The following is a 25,356-nucleotide window of genomic DNA, read 5'->3' on the forward strand; positions in this document are numbered from 1 at the left end:
AGCAGCTCTCTTTCTATCATGGGACTGGACAGTCCATGTACTGTCCAATGTAGGAACTTTTGAAATTATTGTTTTCTAAAAGGAAACAGTCAACATTAAATATATATATATATATATATATATATATGTATATATATATGCACAAAAATATGTGTTAACTGTGAGAACCTGAGACTAAGAGAAAATTTTTCAAATGTTCTTTTGAAATGCTAAAAGTACAGCTATTTCAAAATGAATTTTTTCTCCATTGCAGCATTCCTGAAGAAATATCCTAAAAATTGCTGATATTTAGACCATTCTCATCCTGCTTTGCAAAGAAAACATATGTCAGAATATCAACTTTTCCCATGGAACAGAGATTTTGAACAGCTCTAATCAGTGCAATTTTCATTGGCTTGTGCTCTGATGTTTGTATCTGTCTTCAAAACAATTGCTCTTGGCTTTTTGTCACCCAGAAAAAAAAATAAAGCCTGGAGTCCAGAGATAAGGGAGAGATCTCAGGAGTTCACCTAACCCATTTCTCCTTAGTACCATGTAAACCTGGTACAGGTGTTATCAAAAAATTACCCTGTGCAATGATCTGCTTTTTTTCCAGATGGGGTAGAGTCATGGTGTATCGTCCTAAATTTATCCTTGCTCTTTCATCACCCAATAAGGATTCACCTCACCTAGTCTATTGTTATCAGAAACTTGGGCACCCAGTTGAAGCTAATCAGCCATTCTGTGTCTAAAACTGAGGAGGGAGAAATAAAGGAACTTGGATTCTTACAACCTTCTTGATTCTTTCTGAACATCATCATGAAGTAAATGAACTGACAACTCCTTCTGCTTTTGATCACCCTTTTCCCTGCACCATCCTGAGTCATGGAGTCAAGTTCTATGTCAGTGCTATAAACTGCAGAAACTTTGTACTTTTTGTCTCTGTTCAATATAAGTAGATTCAGTGGCATCAAACAACCTTCAACAAATCAGGACTTCAGGACATCTTGTTCAATATACTACAGAAGATTCTGAGCTGTAGGAACCCCCTGAAAATAATCAATATTTTCTTCTTTCTTTTTTTTTCCAGATGAGACAGAAAAAAGAAAAGGGAAAAGATGATGACATTCCAGAACATTGGACTATAAGAGCAGATCAGACTACAAGAACAGATAGCTTAGTGAAATTCAATTTTGATGGAATTGCATGAGAATCCTTGTCTACCATGTGGATTCTAAATTCAAGCTACACTAGTTATGACATATAAGAAAGTGTGAAAAACAGGGTGCTGAGATTTGATACAGAGCTGGTGGAGATTAACCTCTGAAGCCATGAATCATCTCAGTTGCTGTATTTCACAAGCAAAATATGAATGTCTAGATACTGTGAAAATAAGATATGTGATTTTCATCAGTGGAAAGATGGACATAATGATTACTGAAAGATAGAGATAGGAAGAAAAGACAGAGTTGACTTGGTATGGTATGTCAAGATTTCACTGAGCTGACTTCTATATTTCTTTCTTTTTAGCAACATGAGTGCAAAAACCAGTAAATATGAGAAATTGCTTATTTCAGAACTGTTAAAATTGGTTAAACGTCCATGCTAAAATTAATCTCCATTAAATTCTGCAATATGAAAACTTTAGTATATGTGAGTTTTTGAAATTCAGGCAACATTTGGTCATTTATTTGGTCAATATATATCAACAACATTTAGAGATTCTGAGACAGAAACTATGACCCATGCTTTATAGTCAAGATCAAACGCTAACCAAGTGTGAAAGGAAAAAAGAAAAGAATTACATGTTAAAGCAGTTCAAAGATGCCTAGATTCCTAGATAGGCTACAAATACATGTGTATTTTACATATGTATTACCTCCCTATATAATATAAGTATCTTGATGATGGTGAATGTATAAGTTTTTTTCTCTATAATTCTCTAAAAATGAAAGTTAAAGAATTTAAGGTGAACTCTATTTTGGAACAAACTCCTTTGATGAATTTCACTCAAGTGCTTTGATGGAATTATTTGGGCTTTGTTCTTTCTGGGAAGTGAAGATGCTTTTTGTTTGTTTGTATGTCCTTTAAAACACCAAATTTAATTGTTTGCTTCCCTGGCTGTAATGAAATAAGAAGATAATGAGTTTTTCATTGTTCACTAATTGTCTACTAAAGATGAGACATAGTCAGCCAACTGTAAATTGCTGCTTTACTGTAATGTTTGGATATTTCAGTGCAAATAGTCACAAATACATCTGTTCCTGCATAAAGTGAAATGCCTGTGTTATGAAAACAAGCTGATGTAGACAGCAATAAAAGAATAACTCTGATGACTTCTGTTGATTAGGATTTGGTGTATTGTTTGAGTTGCTTTTGACATCTCAGAAAATCACTGGCATGTTTCAGCACCATAAAGACAGGTGATATTTCAGCAGCTTTTCTTGCTCTATAGTATTTAGAATTTGAAACCTGGAACTGATATTCACAGATAATATAAATCCGAGGATCTAAGTTACTTTGCAATGCAAAATGACAAAACCTGTTAAGGCTCAACAGGCACCATCTTTTTCTTATCTTGGATAGTTCTAAAATTAAAGGTTCTCAAGATGAGCTAAGCATTAAAGTTATGTTAACTTTGAATTTCCTGGCATGTGTCCTCTCAGGTTTTTTCCTATCTGTTTTTAGAATGGGGTAGATTTAACATTCTAATCTGATCCAAATTTCCCTCAAGGATCCAGATAGAAATTTTAACCCTATTGAGTATAATGGCAGTTTTAGTATTGATATAAAACTGACTAGGATTTCATGTTAAAATTTTCAATCAGATCATCCATAATGTATAAGTTTCAGTTCAAAGGCAGAAAATTACTGTTTCATCAGCAAGCCCACTTCTCTCTGGAACAGGGCAGTATCAGTAGACAATGTTTGAAAATGGACTTGACCCAAGTCAAGTGGACTTGGGACAGTATCCATAGACAATGTATGAAAATGGACTTGACCCAAAACTCATAAAAGAAAAAAGAACAGACTTGTGTAAGAAAAAAAAATGGGTCTTGTAGAGTTTTTGATGACTTTGACAATATTCAGTATGACCACTGTTCAGAATTATACTGGTTCTCCTTAACAGCCCAGTTGCCTTTAAAATACACAGTCTACCCCATTTGAAAGAGAAACATGTTTAACAGCTATTTACTGACCACAAGATGCTGTACCATGATTACATAGGAGCAAAAAAACAAAGCTATTTAATTGAAGAAACAATTTGCTTTGTCAAAATCTGGCTTTAAACATTTTTGACTTAGATTACTATTATTATTATTACTATTACTATTATTACAGTGTATTTTAAGTTCAGATTATCTAAAATTAGACTGATTTTATTTTTTCCATGGGTCATGGAATTTGCACATTGTTTATTTATTTTCTGAGCCCTTGCAGCTTCTATTTCTATTTCATTAAAGAGAAAGATGAAAGCAGACATAGTTCACAGATTGGAAATTGCTTTGATAACAGCACCATTTTAATATTTACTCTTATTTTATATCTTTATATATTCATATACATCTTATCTATAAATATGAATATTACAGGTAGATTTATATTAAGGGTCATGTTTGTAGCTACTGGCATCTGGTGCATTGTTTTAATAAGGGACAAAGAAGGGTAATTGAGAATTAGCAGGGCAGGTACCTAAATGTTTTTAAGAATAAGAACAAACTAGAGGGCCAGGCAATCACTGCTTCCTATATTATTAGCCTCAAATACAAGGATGGTCTTGGGGCCATCTCTGAGTGTGCTGTTTGGAAAAGGGATAGTATTTTTCCAAGGATTTATGGTTTAATCAAGGCCTTTGAGTCCTCCCAAGCCAATGAACATTCAGTTTATAGCAATCATTTCTGGCTTAAGGCCAGAGTTGTAGCTCATTCTCAGCGCAGTAAGAAGCAAAGTCCAACTTGTCCAACTGAAGGACCTGCAGCAGAAGTCGTCCCAGGTCCAAAACCAAGCACCCTGTTCTCAGGCAGAGGCTGCTGCTGCCTGTGACTGAAGAAACAATGAGCAAAATACTGCATAATTGCTCACTATGATGCAGAAAAAAGGATTTGATATGCTTAACAGCATGAAGAAGTAAAACAAATATAAAGTCTCAAAAGGGAAGGAGCAGAAATCACATTAAATCCAAATTCATATCCACCCCCACTCTCGGTGTTGAGGTGGTTGAGAGGAAGGACACCCATCTATCCATGTTTCTCCAGAGATGAAAATCCTGTGTAGATCTTGCCAAGGAACCCAGGAATCTCCAGAAGATATAATATCTGTTATAGAGGGTAAAGTTCAAGCAGCTATGACAAGACTATTTTGAATTAAACTATACAAACATTTTCCATGCTTCCTCATTATTAGTGGCTTTAATAACAGCAATGTCTATACATAATACTTCTTCTAAATGTGTGTGCTCTTGCTGCTTGCAGGGGCCATTACAGTTGCTCTCAATAAAAGAGATCAACATTTTTTTCACCACTTTCCATCTAGCCTATGTCCATTTCTCATTAAGACTCTGGAGGGATTAGAACTGATATTTTCCTGCCACAGAGAACGTAAAACACAACGAGTGAGCTAAACTCTTTCAATGACTTTGTTACTTGTCTACTTGAAAAATATAATTAAAGGAGTACCAGGAAAAATATACATGTGTGTAGGTGGGTATTTATTTTTGCCTAGTGGTGAATAGACTATTTGAATTTATGCTCAGCACTTATTACCAGGCTAACAGTGCTAGTAGTGTTTGCTGTCTGGCTAAAAGCAGAAACCCATTAAGGACAATACTTGGCATCATTAGTAAAATTCAGCCTATGTTCAGCCCTGTGCTGAAATAAGATTATTTTCTGTTGATATCTCAACAGAAAGGGTTTGTCCACTATGAAGAATTTGTTGTCTCCAGAGGACCTGGTTTTGTTTGCTGTTAAGGCTGAGACTTTTGCCTTAAGCTGACTGGGCTGTTTCCAGCACTGTGGAGAGGTTGGTTTTAAGGCCCACCAAAGGAGCATCACTACAGCCTTGCTAGTGTAGGTTGCTGGACACATGCTTTGAATTACTGTGTCTCTACAGACCACAAATGCTACCCAGATACAGCCAGTGAAGACCTCAGCAAAATCTCAGAGAATTCTTCCTATTATGTTATTTCTTTGTGTGCTAGATTCTGAGTTAAATTTTGCTTCAATGAATTCCTGAAGGTGACTTCTCATAAAATGCAGAAGAAAGGAAATATTAAAAAAAAAAGACAGAAAAACTGCAATTAAATTACTTCACATAGGGTAAAAAAAAATGTGATTCCTTTGGAAAAACATATAACACTTATTTTTTCTAATCCTTTTTCTTCCCTCTAGGACCTTTATTTATTGCATATTTCAGCAGCAACTACCAGGTGATGAGTCTATCAAATGATAATGTAACTGCTGACTGCATTTATTAAACTTCACAAGGGCGTGGAGTGTATATAGAAAAATCACTATCTCTGGATGCCAACAATGATAATTGCAGCTACAGTTACTGTGAAGGCAGTGGAGTGCTCTGCCGAGTAAATGAGACAGGGCTTTTTTTAGTAGATAAACATCCTGTTGTAGTTCTGAGTGAGTGGAGAGATAACACAAACAACACAACTGTTTGGAAAATGCACTCCTTATCATTTGACTAGTTGAAGGGAACAGGTAAGAATTATAAAGTCAAATAAAAATATAGGAATGATTATTGAACCCTGATCAATAAAGAGATACATGGTCTGATTAATCTCCAGATCAACACTACATGGAGAATGAATTTTCAAGTTACATCTCTGCATTATTCAAAAAATAACTACCTGTGTCTAGCACAGCTTTCTCCTCTGCCAAGGCTCTCTTCAGTGCATTCCCATAGGTATTTTCCAGCATTTATGACTCCCATATATCACTCCAATTTGAGGGGCTAACCTCAATGCAACATAATATTTAGAAGAGTTTCAGCAGGGAATGAAAGACAGAAGATGGACAATTCATTACAAAGAAAACAAATTTGGGCACAAACCATAGAGGTCTTGTTTTCATGCACAGACAAGGTTCAGATGCAAGCCTTGAGGGCTCTGTCAAAAAAACACTGAATGACTAAAAACTCAAATCTTAGGACACTGCAAAGCAGCAGAAGAGAAGTTGCACCTCACAGTTCACAGACTCATTCCCTTCAGTGGCAGTGAGGAGACCTGTCATTGTTCTGGCAGCTGGAAAGTCATTCATCCCTCCACTCGAGGCCAGCGCTAGAAATAGCCAGCAATGGGATCTCCAAACCTCTTTCAGAACCTCCTCTCTTGCTTTTGCAGAAGATGGAAAGGAATTAGTGAGTTCTACTGCCAGTCTTAAGAGTGTCAGAGAGGGCAGAGTTCAAAAGCTGGATGTGCTTCCTCTCTGAGTGACTTCTGTAGCCTCAAAAACTAAGCAGAAAGTTTAATTGTTTACCAACATCCATTATAAGCTTGGGAGAAATCTTCATTACAAACCACCATTCTTTTACTAGGGCCAGTTGGATCAGGCTGCTCATTTGTGGCTCAACTTCTGAAGCAACAAAATGGCAATAATACTATTTCCCCATAGTGTATCTCAGATAGAATGCATTTTAGCAGCATAAAGATGCTGTTTTGTAATTATCAATCTTATGGCAAGATGAAAGGTTGAAAGAGTTGTTATTTCTGAATGTATTTGAAGGCAGAAATTATTTGGGGTTTTTTTGTTTGTTTTTTTTTTTTTTTTTGCCAGCAGTGAAAAAAACACAAACAGATTTTGAGGCAGGTGTTAAAGAGCCAGATGCCATTGAAAAATTAATAAATCTTCAAATAATAGCAAGAGTAACTTCTCAAGTGAACTCAGACTGAAGTTTTTTTGGTAGTGGGTCAAGCTAACATATGGTCTGCTTAGACACTGAGATGACAGACAGAAACTGAACAGAAGCAATCAAAACAAAATCTGTTAAGAAACAGACAGCAAAAATATGATCAGTGAAGGCAGGAAAATTAGATTGACAGCCAAGAGAGGCTGATAAATGATAAATAAGCAATTTGGCTTTTTACTTTTTTTCAATTCAAGCAATTGCCCCCTGCTATAGTATTTCATAAGCTTTGGATATCTTAACAGGTTGATAATAGGAAACTAATTTAAAAGTAAATATCCTGTTTCCACAGGGAGTATAACACAAAGCATCACTGATCCTGTTTTCAATATGATACACTTTTTGCAGTTGCCTGAATTTAATATCTCATTTGCATCAATAGAAAGTAGATCTTGATATATTTCTATGCCCATTTTTGCCAGAGTCTCTGCCATGTCAGGCATTGCTGAACACATGATAGAATTGAAAGACCCAAACAAATCTCCAACAGCCAACTGCAGCAAGAGAGTCTCAGCTTTGGCTTTCTTGGTTTGCCAATTCTCCTGCAACACTCCCCAGGAGAAGGTCAGGAAAGGTTCAACAATTCAACAATTAGTACAACAATTAGCCAAATTCACAATGGGATGGAGGGGAATCTTATGATGGCTTTTCTCCTTCAGTGAAAAAAAAAACAAAATTCTTTTCCATTCTTTGTCTTATTAATGTTTAAATTAATAAAACCTTTCTCTTTTTTTATTCTGCAGGCAGTTCCAAGTATATTTGTATTTCAAATTAATTTCTATTTGTGTTTTTCTACACTTCCATGAATAGGAGTTGGATTCCAGAATAAGAATACTGGGCTATTATCCCAGACATGAAATGTCAGGATGTGTATATCTACATTTCCTAAAGAATATATTACCTAGTGGCAAAAAGATGGTGGGCAAAATATAATACAGATGAAATATGATAGTATGAGATGTAAAGAATTTTTAAGTCTTCTGAAACACAGAGAAAAGACTTTCTGCCTAGAGATAGCAAAAACAAATTGCAAAATAGTAGAACAATGGGATGTGCTTATGTCTGTATTAAGTAATTTTCAAGTGTCATCAAATGGATGACAAAATCCATAGAATCCACACAGATTGCACGAGTTAACTATGTTCAGATTATGATTTACACTGGAAAGAGGATTATCTCTGCATTGCAATGGTGAATGTTAAAATCAAGGCAGGGCTTGCTTTTCATCCAGTTGAAATGAAAACAGCTTAAACTGGACTGACTAGTTCATGCAAGGTAGAGGTGAAATTAGAAAAAGGATGAAATTTAAGGTCTATTCAATAGTGTTTTTCATATGGATGACTGTAATTTTATGTTTCCATTATGTTACATTATAACATGAGCCAAAATCCATTTGATTCTTTCTTTTTGTGGAACTACAGGGCTGGGAAATGTTTCTGATCGGAACTCGAAACACACATACCTCACTCAAGAATGTCACTCTGGTAAGGTTCAAGAGCTCTCCTAGTAAAACACTTACTTTGTGTTACACAGAATTAAAGGTTACCATTCCCCATCTGAGCTGCAGTCAGTGTTCATCTCAATAGGTGAGCTGTCTGCTTCAACAGAAAATCAAGTGCTTAACTGATAATTTCTGTTGTTTACTTTTTCTTAAATCACTTCAATTGGGTCGTTTGCAGCTCTCAAAAATTTCATTTAATCTCTTACCTGTTTTGAGCAAAAACCCACATTTTTTGACTTTTCTGGACTTACCAGAAATGCCAGAAGTCCCAATACCAGTGATGCATGGACCAGTAAGAAATTTATGTTAGTCCTCAAAGCACACTGGTTAAAAAGTCTATATCTCTCAGTGGCTGCCTGCTTGAAGCTGTCTTTCTGCAAAAGTGAAACACTAGTCAATTTGGTTTTTGCCATTTGAGAGCTGCAAAGTAGTAGTAAATATTTTACTATCCATTTTATGTTTTTTAGTAAATGAAGTGCATAAAGGAACTAAAGAGATTATAGCATTTTCTGTATTTCTATTCCTTCTTTACGGCCCCCCAAACATTAGGTGAAAATCTGTAAGTTTATCTATAATGTTCAATGATACAGCACATAGATTCTAATAGATGGTATTACAGTGCACAGATCTCTCAAAGCGGAAGCTGATGAGAATGGATTTCTATGCACGTAGAGTTAGAAATGTTCTTGTCAACTAAGTGTTTCAACAATATTAAATTCATAATAAAAAACAAATAGTAATTTTTGATGTAATTCCATGAGATTGCTAAGGTATCTGGCTGCCACTCTGAAAGAAACAGTTTATACCATAGACTGCATGGGAAGAACTGCACAACTGCTCACTGAAAACTAATTTTAACCCTATGTTCATTAACACGAACGAAGGATTTTTAAAACCAGGGATAAACTCCCATTCAGTGCTGAGTGTGTATAAAAAATACTTTATGGAACTATTTTTAAATACTTTTTTTAATCACTTCTTGTATCTCTTTGCCCTCCCTAATTACTTAGTCAATACCTGTGGTGTGGAATTGTTTTTCCCAGGGAAAGCAATCAATGATATCACTAGAATGATACGCAATCTGAACTTACTTGCTTGGATTTAGATTTCAGGTTGGCTAACCCACCCTCAAGATGTAAGGTGGCTGCAATTTTCAGTTTACACTAGAGACAGTCACAAACAAATTTAATATTAAAATATGGTGAAGCATTATTTTCATATAGCTTCAGCAGCAGTAAGCTGTTCAGAAGTGACCACAGAGAATATTTTTGAGCTATTTCATTACTTTACAAAACTAACAACAGAATTCAATGATAAAATGTGTGCAGCTGAAAAAGCAAGAAAGCAAAATTCTTGCTCTGCTGATTAACACACAGTATATTTGTGAGCAGTCCTGGCTCTTGAGTTGAAATTAGCAAAGATGATGAAGCCACCATCAGGTGACCCTAACACAACAGTCCCTCAGGACATCCTAGGATCCTAAGACATGGAGCTAATGAAATTTCAGACAGTTGGTGGGTTAAGTGAAGAAGAGGGAAATTACTTAGGAAAATGAGACATAAGACAGTCTGGACATAATTTCAGTTCCATTTTACTAAGGCTGCTTTTGAGGTGAATATGATGGCTCTATCATTCAGATACTAGTAGTTCTCTAAGGATTTCTTACAACTCTGCCTTCAAGCTAGGAGAACCAAGTAAGGTGGCTCAAAATACGAGAAGGAAAAAATCATAGCAGCTCAAGCTACTTCATTATTCCTCACCTCTCTCCTATGTCCTTGCAAGACTTAGGGGCCCTCCTAGCACAGTCTGAGTAGCCCAGAGCAGGCTTTAGAGTGCATCTAATCTCTACCAAAAGTATTTCTCGTATATGTTATTTTTCTGAAAGTTGCTCTACCCTGGACTAAGAACATTGCAGTGATAAAACCGCACTGGCTGGTGCAGACACACAGGATCCTACAACCATAAGACCAGGATCACAGACAAGATCATGTGATGCTGTCTTGGGATAAAGAGGAAGTCAGGAGGTCTGCAGTCCAACCTCCTGCTCCAAGTGGGATCAGCTGTGAGATCAGACCAGGCTGCCCAGCACCTTACTGAGCTCCCTCGATTGCACCCACAGCACTCACTGCAGGTTTGCAGGAATGAACTATTTTTGCTCTTCAGTGACTTGCTCTCAGCCAAGACAAATGATAGAGAAGAGTGGGAATGCTTACAGAACCTTAGTTAAGCTGTCAGATGAAAAACATTGGTTTTGATTTACATTAGGCATGAATAGGCTCAAGCTACAAGCAGCTGTCTGTCCACAACACAAAGCTGATGCTCTTACTAAAGCACCAGTCATGTCTGACTATGCAAAAAAGACTAAGAGCTGAGAAAAAAGTAGTTTACCAAGAATTGAAATGTAACAGTGTAAGTAGATGGCAAATCTAGTTCTGGCAGTAGCACTGGATGCATGTTTAACAGCAGGTATGCATTCCTATCCTGCTCTGCCAGTGGGTACTTTTTACCTTGCTATGTCTGTCACACAAAAACCAATACAGAGCCCCAGGAAGAAGGAAAGATAAAGGAGAAAGAACAGTCCCCCGACAGCAGCAAAGGAGACAGAAATACAGCCTTTAGGTTCAGAGGGATGTAAATGGAGTGGTTTGAAGAAAGCAGGAGTTATCCAAGGGAAAGAGAAAGTTCATAGGCAAGAATCTGTTATACACAGCTTGCAAACACTGTGATTTATTAGGAAGGCCCACTTTATTGCTGTAAGACCTAAGCAGCATGGCTTTCAAAGCTTCCAGTTTCACAAACACCTAGCGGATTATGCTTGTTTTTCTCTGGCCACGTGTGCGACCCTGATCCACAGCTCAGTGGAAGCAGCATTAGAAAAATACTCACAGCTATAAAATCACAAAGAGGTGATAAGAGTCTTTCTTCACACGAAGCAGATATGATGAGTGCTTTTGAATAAGCTACACTGCTGGGGTGATTGTATTGATTGGGAAAAGAGGGATAATCATGCACTGATTTTGCTTTTTTTAATCAGATATGCTCCTGAATTTTCTAAGCAAGAAACTCTAGTGGATAAATTTATTACAACAGTATAAATTTATGCACTGACTGAGGCAGTTGTAGCTAGTATTTTCAACTTGCCTGTCTCAATTTTTTTTTTGCAGTGTGACAACATTTGTGATCCTTCCTGGAGGTGGCTGCATTTCAGGAGTGAGACAACATCTGAGTGACCAATTCATCTTGCCTGCACAGTGTTACACAAATGCATCAGGATTTATTGCTATCTTTATTTATTCCTGCATTATTTACAGGCATGCTTATATATATACATCTGTATATATATATATACATATATGCAAGATAGCAACAGCAATGTTTATTGTATTCTTTCATACAATGGTAGTGTCTAGAGCACTCAGGGTTTATCCAGTGCAAAAACTTTTTAATGGTTCCAGAAGTACAAAGCAGCGAATAAACCTCAAGAAACTGTTTTAAAACACCTCTGCTTCTGCACAGGGCCATAAGAATAAATAATTCATGTGCTTATCCATCTCTTCTTTTCATCCCAAGAGGCATCACTGTGGGATTTGATTCTTTCTTTCAGTGTGACCCACTGAATTGTTCAGAACAGCGACAAGAGCTCTCCAGTAAGCAGAGATGGGAGTGCTAATGACACGATGGTCCTGCTGTCAGACCACCTTGTAGATTGCTGGTCAGACAGCTTGTGACAGGCAACTTCTTCTTTGACCTTCCTCTGCTGCTCAGAGAAAGGAGACTCCAGACTAGGCCTTTAAGAGTGACGAACCAGATACACAGGGTTGAGGATACCATTTGGAGAGACCTGTGTTTAAAGTATATCCTCCCACTCAAAGCCTTGCAAAGCTCTCATTCCTGCAGTGCAGTTGGTATTGCTAAAAGAAAGCAAAATATCTTGATTTTTGAATTGCTCAGATTCATGTAAGACATTTATCAAAGGTATAATTTGCTCAGTGAGGTCTCCAAAGTGAAGTCGTGTGGAGTGGAGTCAGATCCATTAAGAGCACTAAAGAATGCAAGTCTATTCCATACTTATCCTTCATACAGAGGAGAACGAAGTCTAGAGCAGTTACAAAGGCTGGATTTGTAACAAAATGTGTCAGGACTGGATGGATGTGTGGCAGATATTGTGGAAATAAATTTGCATACAGAAGGCTGCAGTGAAGAAGTACCAGTTGCTTTGGCTGATTCCATGGTCACAGCAAAATATAAAGCAAGACAGAAATATCTGCTCTGCTCCAAAGAGTTTCTTACCAATTCTGTTTGAGTGCATGCCTCACATGATATCTACAAGGGTAAATTTAGATTTTCTCTGTATTAATCTGGTGGAATAAAACTTATATATCAAAAAATGCAAAACAAACCTCTGTTTTGCTGTCCCTAGACAGCTATGTCACAGAAACAGAGCATGACTGATACCCACCCATATGGAAACAGAAGAGTTCTTGCTGAATAGTGCCACAGTCATATATTTTAGGCCTCTGTTTAAGCTGGCTAGGCTAAACCACCTCATTAAAAAGTCATTTTTCAAAGCATAAAGCTGCATGGCAATTTTCATAACAAATATAGTTTATTTGGCAACTGAATAAGACCAGGGGATCCTCTGGCATTTAAATAATTCTGATTGCACTAGAAGCAGTTTTTCCCCTGCTTAATTCTTAAGAGATCAGTATTATGCTTTAGCTTCACATGCCAGGAAAGCTTCTTGCTGGTGTTAGCAATAGCCTCTTTCTCATAAGCCTCATCCTGTTTCCCAGCCTGTGTCCCTGGTTATGCCAAGATGCTCTTTTCTACTCTTCCTTTCTTGACACGATCTGTTTTCCCCCAGTAGTAACAGGGAGCTGATGTAGAAAGACGTTGACTGGACTGCCAGAGTATTTGCTTCATTAAAGGGCTGTCTCATCAAGGAGCCATTTACTTGTTCTTCCATATTACCTGTGTCTTTTTGAAAGAAGCAGAGTCCCAAAGAAGTGTCTTAGCCTATAAAAGAGACAAGTACACTCCAAATTCTCAATTAGCCAATGTCAGCATTATGCCCAGAAATCTCATACTTTCTTAACACTTCTCCCAGTGCTTAACTTCTCTAGTATTTCTGGAGTCAAACTGCTGCTTTGTGGATGCCTCATCCTGACACGCAGATGTAAAAAAAAATTAGCCAGGCCACAGATGTGGGCATGGATTTCTGAGATTGCTTTCTTTAGGTGAAGGTCAGGCAGTGCAGTTTCATTTTTCACAGGCAATCAGGATGCATTTCCAGCCCAGCAGAATGGAGTGCATGCTCTGAAACAGTAAAATGGGCTAATTTGTTTTTAAAAGCTCAACAGTCTCAAACCCTGTGTATACTTTTTTTTCCCCTGCTTCTAGCCCACAAGAGAGATGTACCAGCATTTCCCTAAGCTGATGTAACCCACTAGGCTGTGATGAGACTCAAATACCCAGTGAGAAGTTTCTGGACAATCAGCAGAGTCATTGGCTCCATGATAACTCAGCTCTCTTCCTCTGGTTCACAAACTTCATTATCACCCATGAGATTTATTTGGAACATATTAACTTTTGCTGTAAGATTCCAAACAGCAATAACAAAGGTGAAATATGGGTTTTTTTGATTATTTTTTTCTTATTTTTCTCCAATTGAAAACAACAGCATTTCCAGTCTGTTCAGTAGTCAAAAAATATTTTAAAGGTGTATGAAGCAGCCATGGAAACAGTATTTGCAATGAAAACAGCCATTTAAATGAAAATGTCACCTGCTCCCTCCCTGTCACAGCCTGCTCAGGAAACTGGGCTGTTCCCTTTTTTCCTTTTAATCTGGCACCCACTGACAGACCTCCATCTTCACTTTGAGATATGTGATGAGACAGCCAGCCTGAATTTTTCTTTTTCCTTTTGACTGTCCTCATGCATAGACCTCTTCCAAGATATCTCTTATTGATAACTTCCATTCCTTCTAGGGAAGCTAGAAGCAGCAAAAAGCTGCATCCCAGGGAGTCTGAGCTCCTCTGCCCTGCAGCTCAGTGGAGGTTTTTAACCCTTGACCCATCAGCCCATTCTGGGGTTGTGGATACATAGCAGGAAGCTAGGATATACCTTTAAATTCTTCCCTCACAAGATCTGGGAAGTCACCTCATCACAGTTTGAAAAAGGGTTTCCTGAGGTTAAAAAAAAACAACCAAAAAAAAAACAAGGCTGCCCTTGCTGCAGCCTTTACTGTTGGTTAATCTGTTCTCTCCATGATAGACTCCTCTCGGGAGCATGTTGACTTGGAAATCAGAGCAGTAATATTGTCAATCAATATGCCTTGAAGCCAAGCAATTAACAGGTCTGACACTGTGCTTTAAGACAATGCTCTATCCTGATTTCTTTAGTGACTGTACCTGTTAGTTAAATTTAAGCCAAAAGCAGATTTTACTTAGAGCAATTCAGGAAGTGTGTCTAACCAAAAATGGTGTAAAGATTAGGATGCAGAAAAGCTACATATACTCCAGATGTAAAAGTTAAGGAATGAAACCCCTTTTAGCTCTTGCTGAAGAAAATTGAATGAGATTGAATAAGCACCAAACCAATGGAATTTCTATTATTTGCACCATGAAAAATAAGAAAATGTTCAAATATTGTGCAGGTCTACAAAGTATCACCAGTCTTTGCTTTTAAAGACAAATTTTCTGGACAGCCAGCTGGACAGTTCTGTGTCTCTCTTAATTTTATAATTCACACTGTAGCCATGAATGCAAAGGGTCTATCTCACAGCTACCCACCTGTTAAAATTACAGTACATTTGCCAGCTTCCAGCTGTGAAATGACATGGCACCAGGGAAACACCAAGTGCTGGTGAGAAGCCCTTTACATGGTGTTCTCAGAAATGACACAAGTGACTCTGCAGCCATAACAGTAGAAGTAGACAGAGAAGTTTCCAACCAGTGACATTTCATGTCAGCAGAGGCACTTTGCAGATGAATTGCACAGTTGTTTACAAAAAATATGAATAAATAGGAGAGACCCAGAATGTTCTGGCAATAACCAAAGGACACAAACCCTCCTGGTTGAGGAAGCAGACTCAGAAGTAATGACACTTTTCCCTCAGACTGAATTAAAGTGATGTTTTGAATCACTTGAACTAGGATTTAATTTTTGTTTTCACAGAACCATGCATGCATTATCAAAGTTTCTCTCAAGCCTATGTGTCTTCCTGAAGTTAAAAATTCAGATTTAATCTGAAAAAAAAACCAAAAACCAAAACCAAACAAGAAACCCCAGACAACTCCAGTTTTGTGGATTTTTCTTCTTCATTAGTTTTGTGCTATCAAACAAATTTTGAAGTTGCAAATGTTTGGAGTGATCAGCATCCAGCATTTCATTAATAGCTCCAGCAATGAAAAGTGCAGCCTAAGCAATACTCGTGTCAGTAATGTCCATCTTTATAGATCCAGAGCAGCCACCAATAACAGATGTCTAATGGGTTCCAATACAAACCATTGGATTAAAAAAACCCACAACTTTCCATGTTTTTAGTCAGAGCCTCACAAGTTATGTCATCCCAGCTTATTGCAGTCTCTCTCATACATTGTACTTTTAAAAAAAGTTGTCAAATTCTAGGTTTTTTTCACTATTTGAGATACAATTGTGTATTGCACACTTCTAGGGTTCCAAACATGTGATCTGTTGGTGGCAGATTTCAAAAGCACGAACAACCCATGTTCCAAGAATCACACCAGCAACACAGGAGGCAGCCAGCTGCAAAGATCTGATACTGCATTTTCTACAGCTCATCACTGGCTTTGGTCACGCTAAATTATCCTTTTAAACACGTCTTCTACCAAAGAGAAAACTGTGTCAAACCATGATAATAAAAAGTCAGGTAAACATCACTCCCTTTAATCCCTATTCAGACATTTTGGCTTAAATCACTGCTCTGAATATTAATATCTTTCCAAAGTGCCCAGAGGATGTGGGAAAACCTTTCAGTTTGTTTGGAAGCTAAGTTTACTGACACACTAACACTTTACACAAAAGAAGCTTCAGTCCAGGAAACCTTTTTTCATGCTTCAAAACTATATATTACTGGACCTGATATTACTGCTTACACTCCTTTCAAGAATTTCACCCCAGAAAGTTGTTATGTGCTCTGACCTGTAGAATTAAGTAGCACTTTCTTAAGACTATTATAAACACTTATTTTGGATGTTGCTGTTCGAGAAGATGAATAAATACCACAGAAGGTTTTTTTGAGATAAGCTTTCCTTTCCATGCCTGACACTTTCACACTAGAAGTAAAATGTAGCTGAAACACAAAACTGTCAAAATGAGAGTTAAAAACCTAAAGTTGGTTTAGATGTTTGAATTCCTTCATATATGAAAATATGTATCTGTACTTTGTACTATAAATATCCATGTCTCCATTTGTAGTTTATGGAGGGGAGGAAAAAAAACAAAACAGGAAAACCTCTAAGAAAATTTTAGAAGAATATCAGGTTTGTGCTTTGGTTTCTTTTCTTTTCTTTAATTACTGTTATTTTTAATGACTGACATTTGTCTTATGGCTCATCAGAATTAAGCAGATCACCTTTCTGGGCAACAGAAAAGAACACAAGGAAATATCTTTTTCTGGCTTTGGAAGTCAAACCTTAGCTTTATTTTTCCTGCAACACTTAATATACTCAACTGAAGACTAAAACATGTTTTTGTTCTTCTAATGAAAGCTCATTCCATGTTGCATGTCCACAGATTAGGACAGCTTTCTCAATAGCTGAGTCACAGCTGGTGTCTTTGACTATAAAAAGGGACTGAGGACCAGTGAGCAGGATGGTGTTAGCCATAATGTACAGAGTTGCGGACAACTGCTTAATTCAGGCCAGTGCTCAGATTGCTCAGTTCATTCTGGAGATCAAACACCATCTAAGGAGCTCTTTGTTTGCTCCCTATGGCTGGGGCTCAGGAACTCAGCAGCATAGTGAAAGACATGCATAGCTATGAGAAAACTTCCATTTTTACTACAGATTTTTACCTATGTACCATAAAATTGTTATGCACAAGCCTGAAGACACATTCAACACGACTCTTTAAACATCCAGAAATAACTACAATTTGTTTCATTTGAAAAGTAGGAAATCTCAAAGCAGTCACTTGTCTATGAAGCAGAATCTTGGGAAAAAATTTTCCTTAGCCATCATTGGACTAATGGTTTCTTCTAAAACGAAAAATACAAATCCAAGCCCTCTTCCCAAAAGCATGACAGAGAAAATAAATCCATCATTCAGTAAGAAAACTGGGTAAAATCAGAGCAAACCTTTTTTAAAAAAATTTAAATACTATGATTATTTACTAGCTGTGCTATGCAAAGCATTGATTAGCAGCAGGGCAAAGGTGTGACAGGATTCTAACAAAACTACTTCTAAAGGATACAGAGAAGAAGTGCTAACAATGCAGATGCCAACAACAGGAATTTAAGCAGATTTTCTTTTCAGCTATGTATATATGATCATTCTCATGCCTAAAAATTGAGGGGACTGTGAGAAAGGTTCATTTTTTGAGTGAGGTCCTAGGCAGCTGAGCATAAGGTGTACCTTTATTCCTTTTCTGAGAGGCACAAGGGGACCACCTAAAGGCCCAGTGTTACCTTGCCCACAGTAATCTGCAGGACATTCTTCTGTTTAGAAGGCATGGCCTACAGCAGGGTAGAACAGTGGCAGGATAAGCTACTGCTTACATCCTGACAGACCTTCTTCCACCCTGTTTGGGAGAAGGATTCACATTGTCTGACCAGGGATGAGATCACCCACAGCAAGAAATTTACATCCAAGTCATAAACCTAGGGATGAGGGGCAATTCACAGAGGACATCAATACACAGTCACCAGAGAGGGCCAGGTGCCAGGTCTGGTGTTTGGCTCTTGGGATACTTATTTCTTGCTCCAGTTCTCTATCCTGCTAGCTAAACTCAAGTCTCAAATAATTAAAAATAAATAATTTTATGACTATGCATTTGGTGCTCTGTCCTTACAGCTGGGGAAAGGAATCTGACCATTGTCATGATTAGTGATTGGAAAAAGTGGGCTCTATAAAGTCTTTCAATTTAACTGCTCCTTCACCTCCATGGCTCTGAGCTACTTTAGTCCCACAAGTGCTGATCCACCTGCTGGTTGACTCCTACCTTTTAGCCCTGGCTGTTCCCTTCAAGCTATCTCTAGATCCTTGTTCCCATAGATCATACAAGGTTGTCCATGAGCATGATCCTTACACTCATAAAGCATGGACTTGCTTGAAAAAAAGGAAATAACTTTTTGTAGGAGAGAAGAAGGTGGCAAAAAACTTAAAACCAGCAATCCCCATGGGAAAAAAAAGTTCAGAAATATCCATATTCCCTCAGCTGGAGGAGATTATATGTACAAATAACACATTCATAATGAACATAAGTATTTATAAATACAAAGTGCTGTTTTGGTAATTTTAACTCAGCCTTTATTAATTTCTAATGTATACTTCTCTGCAGCATGAGATGCCCTGTAAACAGAAAGATGTGTTGCAACATAGATAAAAAACCCCATGTTTTCTGAGCAAGCTGCAAACCCAACAGCTGACTCCCATGAGAGCCATACTCTCAGATTTATGCTGTTGAGCACAGGCAAATGGCCCTGTAAATGGGTGCTGTGCTTTAGCAGGCTCCTACTCCCAGAAATTCTGTCTTTGGCACTCCTGGAAAAAATAATTCCACCATGAAGGAACTTCAGTCTGTAGATAGGTGCTGCCTGCTTTGAATGATGATACAATCTAGGTATGTCCTATGTGTAAAGTTAGTGGATTTTGCTGTCGTTGCTGTAGTTGCACTAATGAGCAGAGAACTCCCATGTGTCAGGGAAATTTGCAGCTGGATCTCCGCTAAAAGGAACAGGATATGCCGGGAGGCAGATGTTTGCCAAGACAAGAGAGAGAGGGGAACTTTGCAGCTAAAGGAAGCCTTTGGAGATTAGCAACATCTGCTGAGGTGTTTTTTTCAAAATCCCAGGAGATGAGGGTGAATGGCTACATGGGACTTGTTTTAGTGGAGCTGAAAATATTTCCCAGCCTATATGAAATTCTCTCATCCTGCCCACTGCTAAAGGTCTGGCTTTTAAATGTGGGAGAGGTGAGGGGTGGAAAACTGTGAGCAGACCTGAAGTAAACCAAGAATTCAGCAGCAACTGAAGCAGAATAATATAATTTCCTTGGGCATGAGATGGGAAGCTAAAGGTTCTAAAGGCATCTTTGGAAAACTTAGTAAACTTAGTATTTTTAGAATCACTCAACAAACCACATATGTTAACATTTACTGAAAAAATATTCCCTTTGTTAAATAAAGTTTTCTCTTAAAGTGACTACATTCAAAAGCATTATTTAGACACCCCAGGTACTAAATTTCCCCCTGCCACCCTCCCTTCCAGTGTCTCACATGCTACAAAGCAGAGTTCTAGTTCAGCAACTGGTTCCTATCCAGCTTGTATTAGTGCAACTCAGCTATTAATACTGTCCTGAAGAGATTAATATTAAGTAAAAAAGCTGGAGCTCATCAAAACTGGTGACACTGCCCTTAGATGAATAACTGCAGTATTCCTTTTTCCAGCCATGGTTTTACTTTCATCACTAAAATACCACTGGTAGTAAAGCGGTTGTATGAGCTTATTCTCTACCCAGTTACTCCAAGGTAATGTAATCTAACCGAGCAGAAAATGGTGAAAGTCTACCTGCATCATTGGAAATGGAGCTTAATCACTTTGAAATTATTCTGTTTGAATGAACCCAGACTCTCACCAAAGAGAGAAGGGGAGGAATAAATCAGTCAGCAGATCAGAGTTACAAGGAGAACCTGGACATCTGCAGGCTAGCAGAAGATCATATTTAAATTCTCTAAGTTCATGCCAGTCACTTATGAAATAATCAAAAGCAACATCAGAAATTAAATTTATTTTGCTTTTAATTACCTTTTTTCATTACACAACTTTTGGTAAAATTGGTAAAGATGTCTAAAAATGATAAGCATTTCATTAATTTTTTCAGACTTCTGAGATTTTGTGCTGTAAGAGGCAAATACAGAGTTGCCATTTTAATTTTTTCTTCAACTGTACTGAGTTTTTATAGAATTGCTTCAAGAAGGTTGGTGAGTCCCCTTTTCCTAAATGGACATCAATTTATTGTTGGTATTAACCAGAAATTATATTGCATATATTTAATGAACACTACGCTGATTTGATTATTTTTCCTGAATGTTGGGTGTTGGGTTACAACCTGACCAGGAATATATTTTTTAATGACTGCAAAATGTTTAATTTTATGAAAGTATATTTTACATAGAATGAATCTGTGTATATATCTGCTATCATAATGCAGGTACACACCACATAAAACAGCGATCTTTCCACAAATTTAAATAAACAAGATCATGGCCATGTTGCATTAAGAGTTGCACAATCAGCTCCCAGTTTTCCATATCATGAGCACATTCTCTCCAAAAAATAGCTTTGTTTAGATATATTTGGTTTTCAAATATCTAAGTTACTATTTTCTTGCTGTTTGTTTCCATATCTAAGCACTGATAAAGCAAGACCTATTATTTATTGAGTTACCACTGAATCTAAAAGTGCATTTCTTCCTTTCTCAAGGTGTGAAGCCAAGCATTCTTTCATAGCTATGACAGTTTCAACTTCAATGACATTTTCTTAATTAACCAGAACAGGAAAATTCATGTTCTGCATGAAAAAATCACAAGTCTTTTGCAGCTTTTTTTTTTTCTCCCTCAGAGGAAGCTGATTTTCTGAAAGGAATAATCTCCTCCTATGGCATTTGTTATTGATCAAAGTGAAATTGTTCTCTTTGTTTTGTAAAGGGTATATATCCCATGGAACTGTCAAAGCTATTTTAAAGACTGAAAATTATGGCATGCCTGATCCTGTCTCTCTGAGACCATAAATTATCAGCATCTTAAAAGCTCTCTCATCTCAGAAAAGGACAGCTAACAATGATGTCTTAAGCTACAGGAGACATCAACAACACAGCCGATTTCTTCTTGCAGAGTTCTGTTACAAACTTCTTGCTTCTTTTTTAAAAACTCAAGAAATTATCATTAACTTGTGATTCCCAAGCTTTGATAGAAACTGCATGTGATTTATAATCAACAAGTTCTCTGAGAGGGACCTTAAACCATGCAGTAAAACTCCATGAAGGGAAATTTATCATTTATCAAGGATTACTCTTCCCTCAAGACACATGATGAGGGAACAGGGGCAATTAGGGAATGAGAATTACTACGTCGCTTATGAAACAGAATTATTCTAGGGATTCTCGAATTGGACACCAGGGAGCAGCTGAACTTTACATAATCTTGTGGACCTCAAGAGAGCCTGTTAAAATTTCACTGTAGTTAAAAATGGCCAAGAGTGAAAAAAATAAACTTAAGCTGCAAGGAATAGAAATCCTAGGGACTCTTGGTGGTTGTTTAATGATAAATGGTAACTTGGAAAAACTAACAAGTTTATTTTAAAAAAAATTACCTCTATTATCATTACATAGCACACTTGATGGTTTATTACTCACAGCAAATGGAAATCCGACATTGCACAAAGCCCATTGTGTTTCATGTCAGGGGGCACTCAATCACCTGCATGACTCATGAGACACTGCAATGTAGAAATCTGACACAGAATAAGGATCCTGGGGCTCAGCTCAGTGTGCCTCTGAGAAGACACCTTTTTTCAAAGCTGGGTGCTTCAGAAAATCTGTCTGACAAAGGGAATCCAGAGCTGTCTGCCAAGCTGTGGAGACTTGTGCTAACATATTTCTTCTTTTAAGCCTAAAGCTACATTTAAAATACAAAGATCTCATAGTGACAGTGTCAAACCCAATGCAAGTCCAACACCTGCACCTAAGGAGACTAATTTGGCAGCAGGGAATACAGTAAGTTGGGAATCTGATGAACTTCAAGTTGACATGTACTGGTGTATCCCTGACAGACATATCCATTTATCAGTCTGTTAGGACTCATTCATCCCTCAGATAATTAGCACTTGATTTGTAAGGGCCTGTTACTCACACAAAAAACCTCTGATTACAGGTCAGATTGAATATTCCCAGCAAGTTTGACAGCTGATAGGAAAACCACTCTCCTGAAACCTGTACTATACTTAAATGACTTGAGAAGATATTATTCTAATGCTGCTGCTTTGATACATTTTAATGGTAAAAAGGCTGATGGCTGCATCTGTGAATGTACTTCAGCACACTGGAGCATGTGCTTCCAACTCCAGAACCACAGCCCTGGATGCTTGACTTCAGCTTCTACTGCTCCCTCCAGTCATCTGTGGACTACACAGTGACCAATTTTAGACCTCTTGTGCATTCAGATTTCTACTGCTGACCTGGAACAGGACTGTTTTCATCATAACAGAGTATGACCTGGAAGCCCAGATCCTCAGGAACACTAGACACATGGTTCCCCTGCCAAAAGCTGTACATCTGATGAATACACCTAGGACGAACGTTGAGCTCTGTATAAAACTTTGCCAGATAAGCTGGCATTGGTACCTTCCCCATTTCAGTGATTTCTCCTAAACTCATCCACTTAGGCAGAATAAGAATTGTAAAAGTAGGAGCTAGAGCTAATCAGCTCCCTTCCTAACAAGGATTCAAATTCACATGTCTTCCTTGACAGAAAAGCAGCCTAATTACCAAGCAACAGGCAAAGCTGAAGCATGATGATGACATTTCTCCAGCAAGAAAGGCTGCACAGAAGTATTCATCCATTAATAAAACAGAGGCTGTGTCATTAAATGTACTTCAGATGGACGCAGTGCCCAGCTCTCAAATGCTGGAAATCCTTTGCTGGTGCTTGGTAACAAATAGTAATCAGCTAAGAGTTATTTTCTTTCCCTCTACTGCAGAATTAAGATTCTCTATTATACCAGAAAAACATGCACGCAAAGTTCAAGGTCAAAGGACAAATTTAAAGGCTAGGAGTTGCAGTACAGTCTGTGAAAGCAAAGTCATTTCAATTTACCCCATTTCTTCCCCAAATAATTTCATTCTGTTTTCCTTGGCTACTCTCCTTATGCACATCCATCAACAACACAGTGCCCTCTGTGTAAAACCCAAGAGAGGCAAAGTTTTCATCCCTCATTACTATCTGTCCTCATTAACTTCATCCTTTTTTTTCCAGTTTTGTTCCAAAAACATAAATATCAACAAACTGATTAACTCATTTTGGATGCAGAGAAAGTTGGGCTCAGAGCAGATCTGGCCACAGCAGAATGTTTTTTTTTTTCCTTCTTTTCTACCAGGGCAGTACATCCACATATGAACTGGAGAAGCCCTACAGAACATCAGGCTGTAAAAAGCAATACCACTAGAACTTCAAACTGAGCTCATGTACCCATTCAAAAAAATTGACAGTGCTACTACAGCTTATGTCAGACAAATTGAGAAACTGAGACACAAGTCAACTAAATGGACACATCAGCAAAGTACAATAGCAGAGAATGGATCCAAGAGAAATTTCTTGGTGTCATAAACTTCCACTTAATCCCAGGACTATCCTTTCTTTATCCAAAGCAATACTTGAATAAATTTGGTTAACTGATCATCTTGAGCCACCTCTGTAATGCCATGAATCTGAATCCATTACAGAAAAACAGGAATATCATACAAGCATATCATGTCTTATTTAATCATGACATAGGAAGAACCAAAAAGTATTTCTCTCCCTGCTCAGCTACCTCTTTATGGCATTTGGTTGATGCACAGAATTCAAGTCTTTTTGAAATAATAGTGCCAAATTATATTTGGCTCATCAAGTTTCATACCTCTTGGCTCGATAACTCCCTTGACAACTGACCTTCTGTTGGTTCTCAGATTTAAAGACTGATCTTATCTTATGTATCCACGAAGCAGATGGAGATGAAAAGTTATGGTTTTTAAAGGTAAAGATGGTAAAAAATATTATTTTGGAATTACAAGAAGTTAATTTTGTCTGTGCATTATTGTTTCACTACTATTATTATTATTACTACTACCATGATTTTATTCTTGCTGCAATTTCCCCATACTTCTCAGGCTGCCTAGAAAGCACTTACACTGACACTTCCCCAAAGACACCTGTGACAAGAAACACATCATAAAGCAGCTTGGTTTTGTAAGACCAATTCTAGGTAGAGAATTTTACTTTAAACAAATGTTGTGTCCTAGAAACAGACACACAGAGAGAACAGTCTATACATGCCACCTGTGCAATATATCTCAAAGAGAAATCTAGCACCTAGAGGGCAGGCTAACACCGGCAAAATAACACGACGCAAAGTGCACCTTCTAAGTGCACGATCTTCCAGAATATGCTGTGCCCAACACTTTGCAGTCTCTCCACCCAGTCTGTCTTTATGGCTTTAAGTTTAATTTACATATAAATCACCCAAAGGAGTAAATGCACATACCTGGAAAGCACAGGGCAGCCTGTTCAACGTACACACTTTGCTCTCAGTTATGGAGACAGCCTAACTCCAGCAGCAAGATCTCAGCTCTGTATTGTGCAGTTCTTCTTCTGAATGCATAAAAGCTCCTTCACTTTTACTAGTCACTCTAACATGACTTTCATGGATATCCACAGTTATAGTCATTTCTGGATTTTGGGAAGGAGGAGCTACTTGAAAAATACCCACAGCTAAAAAAAATATGTCATTTGTGTTACTTTACTGGGCAAACCTGTCACAGGATTTTCACTGCTGGCTGCACAGGCTTGCACAAATGGCACAAAGAACATTAAGCATTTTTCTCTGATCACCAGCTGCTGTTTCATTTCCCTGCTTCTCTCCTTGTTCCCACACAGAATCCCACTGGGGTCAAATTAGAAGAGGGCTAGATAAACAGATAATCTTAGGTTTACCAGATTCACCTCAGACGTGGGAAACCTATATTTTT

General features: G+C 37.7%; 1 protein-coding gene across 1 annotated transcript in view; it reads right to left on the reverse strand.

Annotated features, from left to right (window-relative positions):
• Positions 1–24,937, reverse strand: part of CNTNAP5 (contactin associated protein family member 5) — a 410,063-nt gene extending 385,126 nt beyond the window's left edge. The window contains exon 1 of the mRNA XM_036386345.2: positions 24,873–24,937. The gene's annotated coding sequence lies outside the window, so the exon portion shown is untranslated. The remainder of the gene's footprint in view (positions 1–24,872) is intronic.
• Positions 24,938–25,356: the final 419 nt, after the last annotated feature.

Source organism: Molothrus ater, chromosome 7 (assembly GCF_012460135.2).
Source record: "Molothrus ater isolate BHLD 08-10-18 breed brown headed cowbird chromosome 7, BPBGC_Mater_1.1, whole genome shotgun sequence".
Lineage (NCBI taxonomy): Eukaryota > Metazoa > Chordata > Aves > Passeriformes > Icteridae > Molothrus > Molothrus ater.